At 41.5% G+C, this 21,223-nt stretch overlaps 1 protein-coding gene across 1 annotated transcript in view; it reads left to right on the forward strand.

Annotated features, from left to right (window-relative positions):
- The window catches only part of arvcfb (ARVCF delta catenin family member b), a 236,889-nt gene that overhangs the window by 73,580 nt on the left and 142,086 nt on the right, over positions 1-21,223 (forward strand). Inside the window, exon 3 of the mRNA XM_083912103.1 lies at positions 15,950-16,045. The gene's annotated coding sequence lies outside the window, so the exon portion shown is untranslated. The remainder of the gene's footprint in view (positions 1-15,949; positions 16,046-21,223) is intronic.

Below are 21,223 nucleotides of genomic sequence, written 5' to 3' on the forward strand. Positions count from 1 at the left end.
CCAGAATTGCTCATTGTCATGGAAACACATCGTCTAGAAGCGTGTGGCGGGTTATCCTTGTTTATAAATGAAGGTGGACATGCAGTAGTTCAATCATTGCCACTTATGTCTCGGCTCATTTTTCTCTCCTTCTCTTCCTCCCCCTGCTGCAGGTTTCTAGTCTTTTCCTCCTCCTGCAGGTGCAGGATAACAATTTACACAGCTTTGCTAATACACACAGTAATCCAGCTATTGGCCATACATCGGCGAAGGTTTTATTTGGATTATGCTGTTTACACATATTTTTGATACTGTGCAATGTGAGTCTCATTGTTGCCATAAATACACCAATTATAAGAGTATTGCCATCCACCCTTCTCACCTGACTATGTAGTACATAAAGTGGTTACCTGTAAGAAATAGAAGTAGAGGCATGCACTGTAATCTGCAAACATTCTAGCGATTTTACTTTGTGGTTTCATGCTTGAATTTTTTTTCTCTCTCTTTAAATTAAAGTCGCCTCTGCAAACTGCCTACTACTAAATGCCTTAAAGGAACAGTGTGCAGGCTTCAGTGTTACCTAGCAGGGAAGTTGCAGATTGCAACCAACTGAATACCCCTCCACTTAACCCTCCATTTACACAATTAAAGAACCTACGGTGGCCTTGAGGTAACTTCAAATGCCCAAAGTCCCTGGTTTGTCCACTTTGGGCTACTGTAGAAACATGGATGTGCCACACGGCGGAGAGGAAGAGGAAACGCTCACTAGATATGAAAGGCTCATTCTGAGCTAAGGGAATACAACAATTTTGTCTCAGGTGATTATACACTTCATTCATTTACCTTCAACCCGCTTGTCCCCGTCGGGGTCGCGGGGGGCTGGAGCCAATCCCAGCTGACATCGGGTGTGAGGCGGGGTCCACCCTGGACAGGACGCCAGTTTATCACAGGGCACATAGAGAAGATCAGAGACAGACAACCATTAACACCTAAGGGCAATTTTTTAGAGTCATCAAATAACCAAACACCTGTATGTTTTTTTTCACTGGCCCTTTATGTGAGTCTAAACACAGTGACATTGTCAGTAAAGGCACACACAGTATTCCAACTTCCTTAATTAGCTCTAATGTGTGTGAAGCTACACCTTGATTAAGGTCATTTGGAAGCTGCAGACTTAATTCTGAAGGTACACTTTTTACACAAGAACGTTTGATGCTGTAATTAGCAGCCCTGTCTCCCAGAAACGGTGTTTATATGACTAATTTTCTGCCTGTTATTCTGGTATTCATACACAGCCCCTAGCTCTCTAAATGGGAAACAAACAGAGTGGTTCAGATCGAGTCACACAACAATATTCCAGCCGAACGGCAACATCCATGTTTGTAAGCGTGCACAGGACAGAGACAAAGGCCACGGATGTGTAAGAGGAAGACAGACATAAAAAAGGAGCCTTTATGGGAGGGGTAAATTTGTTTGGGGGTAGAGTTCAAATAACCAAAGTCATTCAGTCGTCTACACTACCTAACCACCAATGACCCCTTAATTTATGGGCTAACTGAAAGTTATACTGCTACACAGGTTATACGGTTGTAGAGGCACCGGACATTTTCAACTGACAGGGCCCTGGAGGGGTCTGCAGGGCTGGGTATGAGACAGATATCACCTCCCTCCATCACTGGCTCTCCACCACCAGCCAGAGGGAAGTAACCGTGCAGGCATTTGGTTTATATGGGTGGACCCTGACTACTCATTTTTTAGTGCAACAAATAAATCATATTGAGGTCAATATTTAGCAGGTTTATATGTTTAAAGACTACTATGAAATTATGTGCTTTTTTAGTGTATATTTTCGTGATGACTCAGTGTCGTCAATATAAATTAAATGTCACATATTCTTTACAAGAATGGGAAAGTATGCTTTAGTCGTGTAGTTTCACCCTACTATTAAACCTTACATTTAATGCACAAACAGTCCTTTAAGTCACTGAAACAGTGACATCATGACAGGTGCATGATTAGCACCGTGGACAGCACTACACATCAAACAAGCATGACTTTGACAGTGTACATCTATTACTCAATATTGGCGAACATACACTGACAAGACCCGATGTCTTTAACCAACTAAAGCTAGAAGACAATTCAAGAGAACAACTTAAATAAAAATGACACAAATATTATAATTGTGGTCTTCTGAACCAGTTCTTTGGATTGAGATGTTTGCAGGTTTTTTAGTTGAAAAGGCTTATCTTCTTGTGTTACTGCTGGATGATAGCCTAGCTTTGTCTTGACTTATTATCGATTTATCGCCTTATATTGATGAATGTCATATTGTGTGTGTGTGTATGTGTGTGTGTGTGTGTGTGTGTGTGTGTGTGTGTGGGGGGGGGTTGCCATGGTACATGAAGGGAGGGATAGGCCTCCAAAACATCTGTAGCCACAGAGCTTGAAGTAATATCAGGGAACCTCTGCTAACCACAGGTGGGACTCAGGATTTGGACCCTGGTCTCCAGTGTCAAAGCCCTGTGCATTGTATGGACACCGCTCTATGACTTCTACGAGGTACAAAAGTTCGCCTTTCCTTGATTTAAATTAAATTTCAAGTGAACATAATCCAGCCAACAATCACAGTGCATTTCCACCAAACATATTTGCCAATTTCACAAGCGAGATAGCAAACATTGTGTAATGATGATGAAGCCATGTTAGCTTTTCCAGAACTGAGTCAAACAGTTGTTACTATAACAGATGGATGAACCCCGCAGTGTAACAGTTTCCATGTCTGAAAGAGGGTAATGGCAATTTCAGTAAGACAGTTTGCATATGTGTTAATTTATTCACTTAATATTTGAGCGTTATAAAATTCAGCCTCTTGCAGTGTGATTATTTTTTATACTGTAGTGTGTGTGTGTGTGTGTGTGTGTGTGTGTGTGTGTGTGTGTCTGTTTGCACCCCCCCCCCCCTCCCAGTTTTCCAACACAGTCCGTGTGAAAGGAGCAGTGATACATGTTATTCCAGGAGGGGGCAATGCTCTGACCCCGGCGGGGAGCACAAGCAGTGCGCGGTCAATCGAGATGTACCACCTCAGCTGCACAATCTGACAGACCTAATGAAGCTATTTGTAATGAGTTTCTCTCCGTTCAGATACTGCCCTGTGTTATCTGCGGCCGAGCAAGCTTGCTGCAGCAGGGCTGAGGCCAGCTCATCAGTGTACCATCCTCTAAGTGTCTTCTGGGCGCTGAACAAATGATCACATTAAGCTGACTGGATTGTGGCTGCGACATTAAGACTCTTTGTGACGATACCAGATCGATTATTCGTAAAGAACATCGCGGGCTGTCTCATTGTGATACATCTATTGCTGCAGTTTGGGACAGGATGCATTTGTGGTTAATAAAACCATATGCTGCATTCATTAAACCCAGTAAGTTAGATGTCTTTTAAATTATTTTGTTTGCTTTCTTGCTCAGAGTAAGATGAGAACACTGATAACACTCTCATGTCTGTAGAATATGAAGCCACAATGAGCGGCTGGTGTGCTTCAGTGCTCCAGTGCAAAGACTGGAAACAGGAAAACATCTGATATAGTAGCACACAAGCAATATTGGGTTTCTTTGTTGAACATATTAAGCCAAATATACATTTTAGTATTCCATTATTGTTATGAACCAAGTGGCAACCTGCTGTGCCAAAATCTGCAGTTCATTGAATGGCAATCCCCATAGATCCCCATGTTAAAATCCCCAACTTCACAGCAGGAACAGCCTGGTACAAAAACGATTTTGTTCTCTAGCTACTTACCCCATTCATGACAACTGTAGGAGGGGTTAATTTTGATATAACTCACCTGGACTTTTAGCTTTTGTTAACGGGGGGCCTGCTCCAAATACTGAGCCACCGGACACCCAAGATCCCACTTTTGTTTTTGCTTTGCAAGGACTTTAAACAAAACCACTGCACTGCATTAGTGTCCTATTTGGTAGTTTTAAAGCTTACAATATGGTCATAATGTAATTATAACATCAAATATGAAGTTTCAGAATATGATTTGATATTTTAAAGATTTGAATTCTCTGGGAATCTTATTGATTCACATTAACGTATCAACATCCCTGGACCCTACTTTGTGTGCATTGATCAAGGACATTACCAGCGTTCAGGTCTGTGAGGTCTGAGCCCAGTTTCATCAGGCTCTGCCCATCTCTGAGAAGCAAACTGCAGCTCCCAAATCGCCTGCATGCTCCACCTCATTGTAGCTAAGGAAGCACTGTTTAATCATCCGGATAGTGCTGAGAAATTCTTCCGGGCTTTACACAGATTAAGAGGACATTACCTAGAAATTGGGGAGGGAAAATGGTCTATGGGTTTTTAAGTACTCACTGGGGTGCTTCAGTCTCATGGTCTTTTATTTTGGCAATTTTCCTTTTCCCTATATGTGTCAATCTTTGCATACTTCCTATTCATGCCTTTGCACACACTGACGCATGAGCTGCGCCAGAGAGGGTGCACTTGTTCTTTTAAGGCTAGGTGCCTTGCTCAAAGGAATTGTTTAGACAGGAGAGTGTTGCAGTAAATGAGCTGCACTCCCTGGGTCTTCATCCTACACCTTTGAGAACTCCCAGCCGGAGTACAGTAAAAATGTTTTTGATCTTCCACACTGACAAATTTCCTGACATCTCCCCTTTGCTGTTGATTTGTTTTTGTTGACTGTTAAATTTAGGATGAATTTCTGTCATGCACTGATGCCAAAGTGTTTTTTTTCGGAGCACTCGAGGTAACTTCAGGTCTTTCCCATCAATGTCAGCGGGTGTTGGCAGCAGAAAATATGCCTGCCTGCCTCTCTCTCTCTCTCGCTCTTATTGACATCTCTTTGTCTCTTGATCTCTCCTCTCTTAAATGCTCCGTTGTTTGTCAGCGTTGATGCATGTCTGTCACATGATGACCTATCATGTAGCAGCGGCCAAATTTCCATGCAACCCAGCAGAATACCAGCCAGGAAGCACAACAAAGGAAGGATGTAAATCTTTAGAAAGAGCATTTTTTGGATTCATCACTCTGACTCTGGTAAACACGATCAACAATAGCCTTATTGTAAACAAAATGGCCGGTAGTAGCTCTTCAACAGAAAAGAGTGTGTTTTTCCGGAATAGTTAATGATTCATTTGAGTAAACAAGGATTTAATTGTCGCTCAGTGTGCGAAGCCCTGACATTTGATGTTAAATTATAGCTATAAAACTCTGGGCAGCACTGAGGTGCATGTCAGTGCCAAGCTGGCATAGACTGTGGGACCTGTTCTATTCAAATCTGGATGGATAGAGGTAAGTCACGGTTACATTGATCTCACATACCACTAATATTTTTTATCTTTTATTATCTTAACTGGAGGTTTATGATTTCATCTCGGAAATATGTCAAATCCTACGGAAATACTCAGAGAATCAGTCATTTTCGTTCTTGAAAAACACACATCACCTTTGTTTGACAGCTGTGACATTTCGATTTAGCTAAATCTCGGTTAGATTGATTCAACGTATGACTCTGCAAACACTCAGAGGTAGAAAGGGAGTAGATGCGCGGTTTTGGTCAGACATTTCCATCAATAGTGAAGACAGAGCGGAGCAGAGAAGGCAGGACTGTGCTGGAGAGTGCACAGTGATGGATTGAGGCTCCCTGTCTTCTTGCAGAGTGACGGTTCAGAGACAGTTTGTGTTACACTTCCATCAACCCCGCTCTTTCTTATCGGCCTTTCTACTTCCTGCCACGGGCCCATGCATGCACATTGAGAGAGTATATCGATACAATATAAATAAGAAGGTCTTTACGGTTCTTCACAGTTTTCATCTCTCTCTCTGTCACCATGCACCTCTGTGGCGTGAACTAGTGAAAGTAGCACAGTTATTGGACAGATGGGGAACAGAAGAAAATAGTTTTTTGAAACAGGCCTTTTCAGTTTCTTGCAGAGTTAGATTAGAAGATCGATAGCAGTATATCAGTAGAGTAAATTTGAAGCTACAACCAGTTACCTTAGCTTAGCATACAGACTGGAATAAGCTCCATCCAAAGCTAACAAAATCTGCCTACCAGCACACCTAAAGCTCATTTCTTAACATGTTATAATGTTGTATATATTTATTTAGTTATATATATCCGTACAAAAGTGTAAAAACAGTAATGACTGTTTACTGTTGGCATATTTTGTTACTCTTGGACAGAGTTACAGCTTCCACTCTTTATGCTAAGTTAAGCTAACCAACTGGTGGTGGTAGCTTCCTAGTTAAAATGGAAATTGGGTATTTTTCAACCTGGACCCTATTTCCTCATGTATTTCTGTGTAAGTCACTAATGGGAACAACGTTTTTAGAAATTGGTCCAGTGTTGAGCAAGAGCTCTGCAGCCTGCTTGCCTGGCTGAACCAGGCTTCAATGTAATCCAACAGAGAAGAACAACCACCAATACAGTTTGTCTGCTAACAGTGTTGTTGCCACTGACAGGTTCAGATTGTTATTATGTGTCTGACTACATTATGGCAATAGGGAGAAGTTGCTGTTGTATGATTGTATGCAGAAGTCCATAATCAATAAGTGTGGGTTTACATCTGGAAGTGTCAAGAGGGTGTTTTTCTTTCTGCAGGATTGACAGGTGGTTATGGATTAGTGGTTTAATCATAAGTGACTAAAAAATGGACAAGGGGCCCTTGTGAGATGCTGTAGCCGTTACTTTGGTATGTTCTTCTGGTCTCCAGTGGCCAGTTTCACTCCAGTTGAGCCGCCTTTCTGTTCCCAGTTCAGGAAATTGGGCCTCATACTCGTGTTTCTAAAAATAGCAGCTTTATTTTACCAGAAATGTGGTGATGGCCAATTACATCGGTCTGAATTCCCTTCCTGTCGTTTCAAGAGCTAAACCGTCACTCAGCCTCTGTTCAAGGCTTCCACTGATTAGTAATTGCTTTCTGAGTCCAGAGCTTTCTGAAGTTTGTTAGATGTAAATGTTATATTTTGAGATTTAATTACCACTTCCTTTTTCGGGGACAGAAGTTAATTATCATGGCTGATTTCATGACGAGAGAAGTAACCGTCAGTGTCGGCACCAGGGGTGACCTTCATGCTGAAGTCCGCTCCACACACACACACACACACACAGATACACATACGTTTCAAGCCTCACTTCGCATGAATGGCAATGTTGTTGTGTTTTGCACCAGTTAACTGCAATTAGTCTTAGAATTGTCAACAATTAATCTGCTGTTCTGCCCTGAAATTTGTATCTGCTCGCTACTGCTAACAATGTGTCCTTCTTAATTACACAGCAATGGGCATAAACAAAGTGTTTATTGTTGTGTAATGAACTGTGACTTATAGTGAAAAAAAACAAGAACGGGAGAAAAAGTGGGAAGCATCCTGGTCACCTTCAGCGTTAGCAGTGTGTTAGCAGGGATGTAGTGCGTTGCTTTAACACACAGAGAGTCAATTTCTAGTCTTTTTCACTCGCAGAATATCTAATATTACATTTCATACTGACATAAATGTTAATAGCTTAAAGCCTCTGTATATTTGATGAAGTCCTATCAGTCAGGGTCCATAAAGGCGAATATCTGTATCTGTGTGTTTGCATTATGATGACTTCAATTCACGCTTTATCCCGCTTCTTCTTCTTTTTTCCTCTTAGAAGTGTGACTTGCTTGGCGTGACAGTGCTTCTCCTCACCACCGCTGCAAATAGAGGCAGCTGATAACATCTCAGCACAATGTTTGTTCTGTTCACAGCTTTGACACCTCCAACACGTACGCACCTGCCTCCTTCTCTACCCATCTCACCGTCCTTCTCTCCCACTTCTCATTCTCTGATTCCCCCCCGATAAAGTCTTCTGCTGCCTGTGCGGATAGCATTGAGAAGCGAAGAGTTTCGGAAGACTGCGGTGGTAACCCATTACATAATTGACGATTGCAGAGTTTGGGCTGCCCATCAGGCGCAAATCCCAGCACGGATCTTTTATTAAAAGCAGCAGCGTGTAAAGAAAGTCCTCCTCAGACAGGCTCTGTTGCTCCATCAGGGAGACTGATCCTCCATATGTTTCATACGATGCTGACAGGGATGGGCTTGAATTCACAATCACCATCCCACACACACACACACAAACACACACACACACACACACACACACAGAGCAGAGTTACACATTCACACTACTGTCACTGATCTAATAGTGATAGATATTGATATACGGTATATGAGTTTTGGTCCCTCAGCCGACAGAGTTATATCTTTGTCAGAGGAGACATGAGTGGACTCAGAGACATTTCAGCTGGTAATAGATTCCTCACTGTGCCAGAGGGTTTATTAACCCCTGAGCTCTGACCAGGGGAGTCAAAGAGGCAGAGAGGCAGAAAGGTAACTCTGCACCCAGCAGATTATTGCTTGTTACTGTTCTCAACCAGACGATGATGGAGATGGGCTGGAATTTATTAGCCCGCATTGAACATAAGTCAACAAACTCATTGCATTCTTGGTTGGAATATTTTCTCCTGTCTGAGGAAATGAGTGCTTTGTCATCAGCAGGATAATAACCTTGTGATTTGTAGTAAAAAATAAATGAATTACATAATGATAATCGTCTTGATAACACCCCTTATGGTTGTCAGCCAATAGCTTTTCACTACAGTAAACAAGCATACATGAAATGTAAGACTAAGTAAGTTATGTAAGATATTTAGTAGAGACGCCAATGTCCCACATAGCAATATTTAAAACCTACTTTTAGGAATGGACTAGATTAGATATTGATTTTTTCTACGACAGATTATCAATACTGTTTAGTGGCTCATGTGAGGGATATTGTGATTGGGTCATTAATTGAACCCCAACAGGGTTATACAGGACAATAATCGAAGCTATTTACTAAAGAAATGAATAATTTTACAGAAAATATTAATTTTAAAAAGGATGTTATTGTTTTAATCCGAACTGCGTCTGTCTGTTATTCACAGCAGTGGTCTGTTATTTCTGAACGGCAGATCACTGGTGTACGTTACGATGTTGTAACTGACCAATCAGAAACGAGTATTCAACAAAGACACTAGCACTGCATGAAAGATGCAGCAATGCACATGATCTCCAGTCAAGCACTTGCAGGTATTCGATTGGCCAACATATTTGTTTGGATGCCCAGAGGAAGTTATTGTTGATCGCATAAAGATAGAGGTGTATTTGAGACTGAATTGTGACATTGCAGATGGTTGGATGAACCAAGTCCAATGGATGAAATGGGAATCGCAACATCACATGTAATCGATTTTATAAAGCAAACTAATGCAAACAGTCATCACACTCCATTGGTCTCCAGCTGCTCTCGAAACAGCAACCTCATTGGCCAGGTTAAACCTCAGTGGGTGTAGCCAAAGTTGCATCACAAGCTAATTGACAGAGTTGAATAGCAAAGAATAAAGCTTGAAAAGAATGGCACTGTTTGTACCTTATCATTATCATTAATGGTTGTGGAAAGTTAGCGGTCTAGCTGAATAGCTGCAGGCCGGTACGGCTAGTTTCAAATGACAAGACTGCATTATTTCAGCATAACTGAATTTCCAATCTGCTTTGAGCTTCACATCGGTCTCTATTAAAAGTTAAGTCAAAAGGAATGACCTTTAGTCCATCTGTAACAAGTTCAATTTCCTTCCAGATGACCAGCTTCAGTTAAACAATTTAACAAGCTAATGAGTTTCTGCAGGCATTTTCAAACCTTAATTAAGGTATGCACCACTGTGGGATATGACTCCCCCCCCCAATCAAAGAGGGCTGTATCTTTTGTTTCACAGCTCTCTCCATAAAAACTATTGGTGGGAATATTACAAATCTATTGTTTAAGTAGTGCAGTGTGGAGCTCAAACACTGATGCACCATGCTGGGTTTGTAATACCTGTCATCATTAGGCCATGATACCAAGGCCGTGGCTTGTGGATTTCATAACTGACCACGGTCTGCGTGTAATTAATCTGCAACAAATTCAACTTTCAAGCAGCCTGCTGATTATGTAAGAAACCCTAAAACTGTGCACACAGGCCACAGAACAAACACGCTGATCAATTTCTCCTCCTTCCCCTGCTCTCCTTCAAACTTCCTAGTGAACTGTGTTGCTTTGTTTTGGCAGAACTCATTCTCTCTTTGCCAGGACTCTTTTTTTTTTAATGTCTTTATTGACATTTTGAGAGGTGGTAAGGCTCTGATGGGGCAGAATAGTTTCTTTACTGCTTTAAAAGGAAAGGAGCGTCAACCCTCCATAAATGCAATGGGTTTAAAAACCCCAACCACTCTACTTTTTCATATGACATAAGGCTTGTTTGTCTGGACTAATGATGATGGAGAGTAATTTTCTTTTGGGATGTACAATTAGCCGCTGCTTTCTGCAAACACAGGTGCATTTGCAGGACATCTTAGCTTTTAGCTCTCTCAACAATTACCTGGAGATACAGCACAGAGTGCTCCAAACCAGCTGCAATAAGTTACTATTATTATTTAATCTGTTTTATTTGACTATACTGAGGAGAGATAAGAGAAAAACAGAGCAAAACATGAGACAATGAATAACATGGGATATGAGTCGTATGTAAACCCGAGGTCCAACAATACACCATCCCCTGGCTTTAGCTGCTGACTAGTGTCCACATATTAAAGTTGGTAGATGCGTGTGTACACTGCAGTGGGGCTTATCTATGGCTCAGTAGGCTAAAATACATATTATTGATGCCTTCATGCCCTCTGTCGAGATGCTTTTGAGCACACCTCTGAATCCTTTTTCTTAAAATATAATTCATTTAGAGAGAGTACAATGTTTTGATTTTTGCATCCTTTTGTATCCTAACAGTCAACTGTGGCTTCTTTCATAGAAATAGTGACATTTTAGGAGACTTTCTTGCTGAGAGTCAGGTGAGAACATTGATACCACTCCCATGTGTGAGAGAACTTTGGAAATAACCAAACTGAGTAATATGGAGAATTAAATTGCTTTGGGAATATGGAGTATTATTATCTAACTCTTAGCTAGAAAGCACATTCACATTTGCTACATTTTAAACCCTCAGTCTTCCCCTGAGGTAACTGACTATAAACCAAACCCTACTCATAGAGGTGGCAGATGAGAAAATGCTGAACCTTTGTCTGTAATGCCTCCCCACCGGCGACAGCCTCGGCTGGGGGCATTAGGTTGTCCATCCGTCCTATACTTGTGAATGCGATATCTCAGGATTGCCTTGAGGGAGTTTCTCCATATTTGGCCCAAATGGACTCATGGATGAACCGATCAGATTTTTTTTTGGGGGGGGTCAAAGGTCAAGGTCAAGGTCAATGTGACATCACAAAAGAGTTTTTTTTGGCCATAATTTAAGAATTCCTACGCTAAATTTGACTAAACTAGCTGTCTAATAGTATAATAGATAGATATATTAACTTCACTGTGACATCATATTGTTTCCATTATCCAACGACATAACTCAGTAAATGAAGGGGAGACATTTGGTTGGATACTGAATTGTTGACACTAATCGTGAAACTGTGCTGACTGTGAAACATAAATTTGTGTGAAACATCTACGTTTTAGAATCTGAGGCTTCCTTGCAGAAAAATCTATATTTGAAACATGCAAACAAGTCTAATCTCATGGCTATATATGAGTCTGGATGAGCGTGGATGCAAGTTGGTAATTCCAGTAATTATAATGTTTTGTCACAAGTGTTTTCCAGGGCACTGACATCCTGACACTAGATCAGAACACTGTATGCAAACTGTGCGGATCATCATCAAGCCATGTCAAACAACCTGAATTTTGGTTGGAGGACTTGCTAGAGATGAATCTACATGCTCAGTAGTCTTACATAATGAATGTTTCCACTGCATTCGCAGGTAACCTGTTTACACAGAGGACATACGTAAGTGACACCTTTACGCATGCATGGGTGCACAGAGGCATGTCACTCGGTAATTTATATGTGACTGCACTTCGTAATCGAGTGTGCAGAGGCACTGACAGCTGAGGAAAGACCTTCATCAGTGTAGCATTCCCCAGACAGTCAGCCTTTCAGTCAGTCAGCGAGCTAACCCTCACTCTGCATTCATTATTAATCACAGAATTAGACTGGGGCGCTCTCCAAACAACGTGGGTTGAAGGGGACAAGTCATGATAGAATATGCAATTGTCTGCATAATGCACAGCAGGTGAGGTATCAGGCGCTGATATGAAGTGCAAATATTGCACAAGGGCTCTGCAGTTATTACTGTCAAATGACGATGGTGGAGTTAGTGGCAGTGGTATCACAGAACCAAGAGCAGAGAAAATGTATCTGACTGGGTGCTGTGTAAATAAATGTGATTGGATATGGGTATGTGGAGTATGAACTTCTATCAGCTTTAGGCAGGCCACGTTCTTTTTAAATATATTTTTTTTACCCATGTAAATTATGCTGAACATACAAGCTTCTTTACACCAGTGTCTTTACTCATCAGAGCAGCCCAACACAGGTGTCTGGAGCATTATGACCTACAGTACAATACATGAGCAATGTGCCAACACTGCGTAAGACCAGGCCATTTACCAACACCTCTTTAGTCACGGGAACCACTGACTGCCAACCAGAATTATCACAGTTTCCCATATTGACCTCTCATCAGCTCCACAGGATTAGCTGGGAGGTTAAGTGTCATTAGCTGAGGGTGCATTCATTTCTAACCTGCTTGTTGTGCTGGTGTCCTGTCCAACCATAACTCACTTACAAGAAAATTGCACCACATTAAGATGAATAACGTGTGTATTAATCAAAGCGGTGCTGTGACTGCGTGTCGAGATAATCTCCATTTTGGAGCAATGTAAGGACTCGTCCAGAACCAGAGAGAGAGGCGAGGTGATAACTAATGCAGCCGGGCTTAGCTTCACCTTTGATGTTTGTACCAGAAATCTAAGGTGCTGAGAGCCTATCTGTCCTTGAAGTTAACACACACCCAGGCATCCCTGGAGAGGGGAGAGATAGTCTAATCCCAGAGCCAGCTAACACCTGGAGAGGAACGTTGACTTTGTATAATTTTTTTTGTAACTCTCTGTGGGTGTCTTCTGATCATAGTTAATGAAACATTGCATGGCTTCACTACTCACTGATGCATATTTGGCCCGAAGTCAGAGCTGCATCTGGAGATACTTTTCATGCGGAGAGCTGACTGCACAGTAAAACTTCAAGCAGTAGTTCATGTTCCCGATTTTAAGCACCAGTTAATGCCATTTAAACTCACGAAATCTCAGTTGACAGTATTACGTTCTTCAGGTTTTCACAAGGATGTGGTCTTTCTTTCAGTAAAGGAAAGCTGATAAATGTTTAAAAAGCCCCAATAACGTCCATATTTCATCGACACTATGGACGAATAACATTTGCTCTTTTACATTTTTAGTTTCAGTGAGTTGCATCCTCATAAACCCATTCTAACTTGAAATGATCCGCTGTTGAACTCATTTGGGGAATTGTAGTTTTAAAAGGGTTACTTGAAGTATGAGGCAATTTTTAAGGAACCACTACATCTTATCAAACCCATAGTTTTGAAATGAAAGTTGGCATGCAAGGAAGCGCGCGTTTGATTTCATCATCAGTGACACCTTCAAGGCTGCAGTCGATCCAGCGGTTTTGCTCCCAGCCTTTTGTTTCTTTAGCCATCAAAGGCAGCAGAGCCTCTGGACAGGTTGGTGTGTATGGCAAAATGATTCATCCCATGGTATGAAGCATCAAAACCAATTTGCGCTACAGTATTGGACTCCGCTGCTCTTTTTTTTGTGCGTGCCTGTGATGTCTATATCTCTGTGGTGCAGCGGAATACTAAGGTCGAGCTGACATATTGGTTTGATGAAAGTATTGAGCAAGTGTTGCCTCATTATTAATAATCAGATATTGGCCAGACAAGAATTGATGAGTAGACTAGTTTGTTACGTGAAGCTCCTAGCCTAAAATGATTCTTATTACTGTAGCCACTGGGATATCTGTCATATCTCTTGTTGCATCAGATTGCATTTTGTATAATTATTAACCAGGGTTTTCTTGGAGAATATTAGTGTCTGGAGTTGTATTGACTGAATGTTTTGTTTTTGAACATCAGCCAATACCCTTTGACAATGCCTGTTTGAAGTTTTAAGGGATTTATTAAAGGTTGCCACAGAAGAAGCAAACCGAAGTTCCTCCAGCATGGAATTTCTAAGCTGCGGAGTGTTCCTATCTAAGATGTGTCCGATTCATAAGAGTTCACAGATTAACTTTGGGACTAGACCTAATTTAGCCATTTAGATAAATACTAATACATCTAAATCAATTAAGAAGTATAGTTTGGCCAGGGAAGGGTGGATAAAATAGCAATCATGTGATCATGCTTCTTTGTATCGTTAAGGTCTGCAGTCATGAGAGAACTCTGGCTTAAACAAACGAGATATAAAAAAAAAAGCAGAGATAACTATCATCAGATCAACAAAGGATAAAAAATGTCTAATTTTGTATATTTTTTTCAGCGAAGGAAGCAGGATTGTAAAACCTCTTGACCTGAGCATCAAAACTGATGTTAGGCTGAAAAAAGGCTCAGGTTTTTAGTCACAGGTGTAACATTTACTGACAGTGTCAAGGTTATAATGGCTCACCTGAATGGATTTGGGAGTGCCAATTAAAAGGATCACTGATTCCCTGTAGTTTGGCAACAAAAAGCTGTTTACATCTAGTAGGTAATGAGAGTGACAACACTGCTATTTTTCTGGCACATGCTTTGGGCTCATATAGCAGGGTGTTGTCAGCATAAGAAATACAACTTTTGATAAAATAGAAATGATGCCTCTTTTCACTGCATAGTATGGCTCAACTTTACTCTACTCAACTCGCTTTTTGTTTTCTGTTGACAAAGGATGTGGATACAGACCCCAGACTGGTCAGATAATGGTCACCAGAATCGTCACTTTTAGTACCGTGTCCTGCACACACCCGCCATTTAAATAGCCAAGCTACTGTCAATAGCAACCACATTTTCAAGAATCTCACCTAAATGAATGGGAATATCTACAGTGGAAAATCTAGGAATGTACCAAAAGTGAGTTGATTAGAGCTATACAATGCAGTGCAAATGAGTCCCCATAAGCATGTATATAGAAAGCAGTAGTGGACCTAAAATTGTACCTTGTGGCACACCACAAGTGACGTGCAGTATAGGATGAACCAATAGCTTCAGGGTAAGTTTCAGAGTAGAGCACCAGAATCATACCCTCATGAGACTAGCCTGATCTCGCAAGCTCCATTGTATTTTACTCGCAGATCAGTCTGTCAATGTGCAATGGAGAAAATCTGGTGCCGTTTGCCAAGCGAACGTCCAATCAGCGTTGGTTTTGAGTCAGATTTAGGTGTGACGCAACAAGAAGCGACTGTTCAGTGTGAACAACTTGGCGTCTTCCGTGGATGAGATGAGCGCAGCTATCGAGCAAGCCGCCCGCTAACGCTTTTTTAAAAATCTTGGATCCTTCTGTTGGAATATGGACCGGGCACCTGTAAGTGTGCCTTTTGTCAATACATTTGCGTTACACAAATGGCAAATATGATATCCTTTATCCGCATGTTGTTGACTTTCTGAGCTTTGCCTCGATGGTGTTAGTACGTCAAAGGCTTCGTTAATCTGATTGGTTGTTTTGGCCCAGATGTTGGAGATAGACAGATGGTTTATCCAATCAGCAACCAGTATTTTGGCCCCTTCCTAAAAGATCTCCAAACAAGAGTTCCCCAGATGGATATGCTGAGCAAATGTGAATCATGCAAATCAGTCCATCTGGCGGAGTCAGGTTACCAGCATCAGACCTCAGTATTGAACTCACTATACTATAAACGTGCCTCTGTATTGCATAAGAGCCCTATATTAGCAATGCATTGTCAGCGGGTTGGTGGAATATTTACTTTCCATGTCCTTGTTTTCTTTTCCAAAGATTTCCCCTGGCGGACTGAACAAACGAGTCGACTCTAACAGAGCTACGCCTGCCCTTAGTCTACTCGTGGTCTGACGGCCCTCACCGACATCAAAGGTACACCCGACTCTCTCTCTACACCTCCAGCCTCCTTTAATCACTTTGTTCAGCTCATCAGTGCAGTAATTACATTTCCTGACAGTTTTTTTGTCCAGGACTTCACTTTCTCTGTTATCACTCTTCCCCGGGGGAGCTTCACTACACTTTGTCGCCGAGGTAACTTGTAGGATTTTTTTTTTTTTTAATACATTCAGAGCTCAGATTTCAATAATTCGCCCAGTTGAGTCATCTCAGGAAAATGTCAGATGAAAAGTGGTCTTAGTTCTCTTCACAGTTTTAGAGCTGAACAGTAGAGGACGTTTGTTCTGGTCCAGTTTTTAATGACAGACTCAACTATGTCATTCTGTGTCTGAAGTCTGTCACCTGTTGTAGATAAAACTCGAGACACCTCTTACACTTTGGATGCAAAAGACTTGCTCATCTTTGCATTCCCTTTGCTTTACTTAAAACTTGAAGATGCTCTTGTGTCTTCTCTCTCTTTAGGAAGTAGGACATAGTATATTAGAAATAGTGACCGATGTTCGTGTCTATTGAAGCTTTGCGCATCGGTTCTGTTGTGTTCAATGTATCCTTTTTGTTGCTTTTTTAATGATTTTGCTAAGTCTCCCAATCGAAAACCAACTTTTAGCCCATAATTATCTAGATGCTTTTTGACTCCCAACCTCTGCCTCCTTACTGTCGGCTGATTATAATGCAGTAACTAAAGCTTATTCTATAGTCCCTGATCAAGCATTGTGGTAAGTCTTTAGAGTGTGATCATAACATTTTAAATGAAAGATGAGACATTTCAAACACACTGCTGTTTGTAGAAGCTTCGCGCGTCCCATTAACAGTATTCTGTACCATGCTTCGAAGAGACTAACAAAGACATGAACTTGCATGTAAGCGTATTTTGTGTATGTTTGTTCCAACTGATGTTCCTCTGTAGCCTCCAGTGTGTGTGTGTGTGTGTGTGTGTGTGTCTGTGTGTGTGTGTGTGTGTGTGTGTGTGTGTTTGTGTGTGTGTGTGTGTGTGTGTGTCAGTGTTTTCCGGCCTGAAATCCTTCACATAGTGAGGCACTTCAAAAGAAAAACCATGAAATAAACAGCTACTTTTCTTTTCTTTGAGCTGTGAAAGTGATCAGCTATGGACTCCACGCATCTCACTAAACCCTGCTTATCCTGGCATCACTCAGCAGTACCCCTGTGGGAATTCAACACTCACTTTAATGTTCCTCTAAGCAACAACGACTGGAATCCTAAATTGGAGGGAGGTTCATTCCTGGTGACAATGCATTACTTTTTATATGTGCTGCATCTTTTTTTAAATGTTAGTCACCAGTGTCAGAATATTATATATTTATTGGAAATGACAATCATCTTTCAGTAACCATTCATTACATTGTTGCCTGCCGAATATAGCAATTTTTGCTCATACTCTGTGGTAAAGCTGCCACTTGTAAATTGTGCGTTGGGTTTTATGACGTGCTCACAAAGACAGTTGAAGGCTTGGCTTGGCTACAGTTACACACTCGAAAACATTTTGAAAAACTGAAACACTCGTGTGCAAGTGTCAAGTAGGACCAATTAAAGCTGACTTCCACGTTCATGAGTAGAGTTTTAAAGAGTTGTAAAGCTCGTAAAAAACCTTCCTGTTGGTGAGCAGAAATTCCAAACACAGCAGATTGCCATGATGATGAATCACTTCACCGTCAGTCACTCTCCCTAAGAGCTTTGACATATTGAGCAGCTTAGCCAAGCAGAAAAATTCTCTTAAGAGTCTGAAATGACTGGCCCTGAAATGACAGTTTAAAGCAGAACAATGCTCTCTAATACTGCCAATTTTCCTTTTGACTGTATGATTGTATTATTGCGGGTAGATTAAAGACTATTCCCACTACCGCGACTGTAACACACACACACACACACACACACACACACACACATAGACACACACTAACACAGTAGGAAGAGGAGCAGGTGTTTTTAAGTACCCAACTGTGCCACTGAGAGCTGCATCCTCAGATGGGCATATGATGGGTTTAGACAAGGAATTAATTTGAACTGAAATTACAGCCTCTGGAAAGGGGCAAATTGGCAGTGCGGAGGGAGGAAGGACCCCGCCTAATCCCTAATCAGGTGAATGTTTCTAACTCTATACTGGGCCCTGATGGTCACACTCAATTATCCTCATCCTTTACCTCCCGGTCTGTCCCCCATCTCCCCTAATAACCCCATACTCAAACCCCTCAAGACCACGCCACATGCTGCTTCTTCTCTGTGTGGCCTCCTCAGTATAGTTCTATCCTCCTTTGTCTCTGCTTTGATTCCTGATAAAAGACAAAAGTCAAAGCAGTAGTTATCAATTTTTGGAAATATTCTAATTGGCTTTCTTGCTTTGAGTTAGATGAGACTGTTGATGGCATTATTATGTGTGATTTTAATATGAAGCTACAGTCAGCAGTAGGGAAGCTTGAGACCGGCTTGATTCAAAAGTAATGAACTCTACCTACCAGAAGCTCTCTAAACATGTTATACCTTGTTTATTTGCTCTTTTGCCCAGGGTGGCTGTTCAAGCAAAGTTAGGTAAGCTTATCAACTGCTGCTGATGGATTCATAAATTTAGCATGCAGACATGAGCTAATTTGATAATTTCTTATTGCTTAAAGATCTAATTATTGACATATACGGTACGGTTTTCTTCATATCATCTCGTTTGGCCCTCCTTTAACTCACATGACACCTTTATCGACTGTAAAGCTGCGTTCACACCAAACGCGATAGACGCAAATACGCTAAGACGCTTGAGACACTTGTATGGCGCCATTTCTATTATTTATTTATTTATTTTTGATCATTGCTTCAATCGCAGGTAGCAGCCAAGGCGACTAGCTAACTGAAGCTAACCCCCAGCTCGGCCTACTCTGCTATTGTGCTAAATGGGAAGCATTAACAGTAATTATGAGCCTGAGCCTGAATGAATGGGCTGTTATAGTACACCTTGATAAAAATTGATTCTTCTGTTTTTATTCGATCTCCAACCTCCATGTTGCACTTAAGCTGCACAGCACAGCAGCAGCCTGTTGTGATGCGACGAGTGGAGACACTGATCTGGTAGATTAGACCAGGATGCGCTCATTGATTTTCGGCAGACTAGATGCATAAAGGCACATTGCTTCCATCCCCAGTTCATATTTATATAAATTATATTATATATATATAGGAAGTCTATATAGTCTGGTTTTTCCCAAGAACTGCAATATTGGCTGCTTTGGTGAACCCCTGGGTGTATCACGGCGAAATTCGATGACGCTTACCGCAATCTCAACACTGATTGGCTGTCGCGGTGCGATATTTTCAACTTTATTCACGTTGTTTCAGACGGCCCAGATGCCTAATTTCTGCCGCGTCATGCCACGCTAGACGCTCCATTCCCGCCGCCATCTTAATTGCGTGTCATTGCGCCATTTACATTGATTTTCAATGTAGAGTTGTCACTCAATTCGCATCTATCGCATTTGGTGTGAACGCCCCTTTACACCAAGTCCTCAGTAAATGAGGCAGTTATCTCTACAGATGTAGGGTGGCCACTGGACATCTTTCCACATTGGTGGTTTCAAAAGGCAGTGAGGGGCAACAGTCATAATTCTAGTTGTATAATGTTAATTGACTGCATAGAGCAGACTCATAGCAAGCAGCCTTGTTTGTGTGCTTTTCACCGGAGGATAAGAGGGAAAACATCAAATGTTGGTCACCCCAGCTGGCTCTGGTCAGCGTGCGTTCTATGCTGCTTAAGGCAGAAAGAAATTTCATCTTGGCAAGGGGGGAAACACCAAGGTTTCAGTTCAGGCAGATACAGTCCTATTTTTGTGATTTAGTTGTGGTGTCATAAAGATAGATAGAGCCAGACCTCTAGCTGCTGGCCCATTTAAAGATGTTCTTGAGAATAACATCACTTAAAGGCTTGCTAGTTTACTACAGAGAAGGGTATGATGGCAGAGAGCCTTGTCATTGGAAGATTTGTTTTCGGGGAGTCCAATGGACCTGATGAATAAGATGCCAAGGATTTATTACCAGATTTTCCAGCAAGCCTTTGAAGTAAGCGAACACTGCATCTCATCTGCTGGTCCCCACTCAAAATTGTGGCCGCTTGTGTGGATATATTTATTACTGAGCTATTTTTAGAGATGAGTATTTGTGCTAAAGTGCATTTATACTTGAGAAAAAAGCCTGGGAACAGTGAAGCTGGTAGTGAGGGGCTGCATCAACTCTACACACGGAAAATGAGCCTGTTTTTCTTTTTAATTAAAGATGTTTACGCCTTAGAGGAGTCAAATCCAAAAAAAAAATTCCATTTGTGGAATTAATTAAACATTTTCCTTTTTAAAAACCTCATCTCTTTGATAAGTGATCATCCCCTCCACTCGTAAACTTCCAAAAGTTGCATCTACCAATGACTTCCCTGCCCTTGGAGTCGTGCTCTGATATGTTTCCATCACATAAAGTCGAGACTAAGTAGGGCATGTGTAATTAAGGATGGGGTTAAACGTGCAGACCATGGCTGCATTTTTATCCCCTCAGACACAGGCCATTAGCAAACATCTGCTGAACCAAAGCTTTGGAGAGGAAAAAAACAGGGCTGTCATGATGGCGGAGGGGAATTCTTCAGATGCCCCTCCCTGTGCTATTTTAAGTAAGCCCAGAAGTTGGTGTTTAATGATAAGCTGTGGGGCGTAGCTGACATGCCTGCCATATCATTCCCTTTACGACTCAGGAAGCAATGGCTACGTTGCCCCCAAACCCTCCAGGGGTGTGAATGGTTAGAGTCCGTCATCAAATATGTCTAATCAACATGGTTTATGGTGCCCTATTGCTGTGGTTCATCTCAAGCAGTGGATAGCTTTTAAAATAGACATGGGTGCTATTTTGCAAGTAGTCATTACCCTGTTTCCATTTTAAAACTCAGTATACCAGCTGATGGCCGTAAATTCATGCCAGTTAGACACAGTTTAGGGCGAATAGTGTTTCAAAATGGTCGATTCCTGATTTGAGCATGGAAAAAAACTAGCTAAGTAATGAGAGATCATGTTTCCATGTAGACGTAAAGTAACCAAACACAATTTTTTTCCATTCATCCACATGGACGTGGAGTTTAACTTTGAAAACACAGGCCCCTCAGCATGTTTTGCTGTGTGA

The sequence above is a fragment of the Echiichthys vipera genome, assembly GCF_963691815.1.
Source record: "Echiichthys vipera genome assembly, chromosome: 4".
NCBI classification, from domain to species: domain Eukaryota; kingdom Metazoa; phylum Chordata; class Actinopteri; order Perciformes; family Trachinidae; genus Echiichthys; species Echiichthys vipera.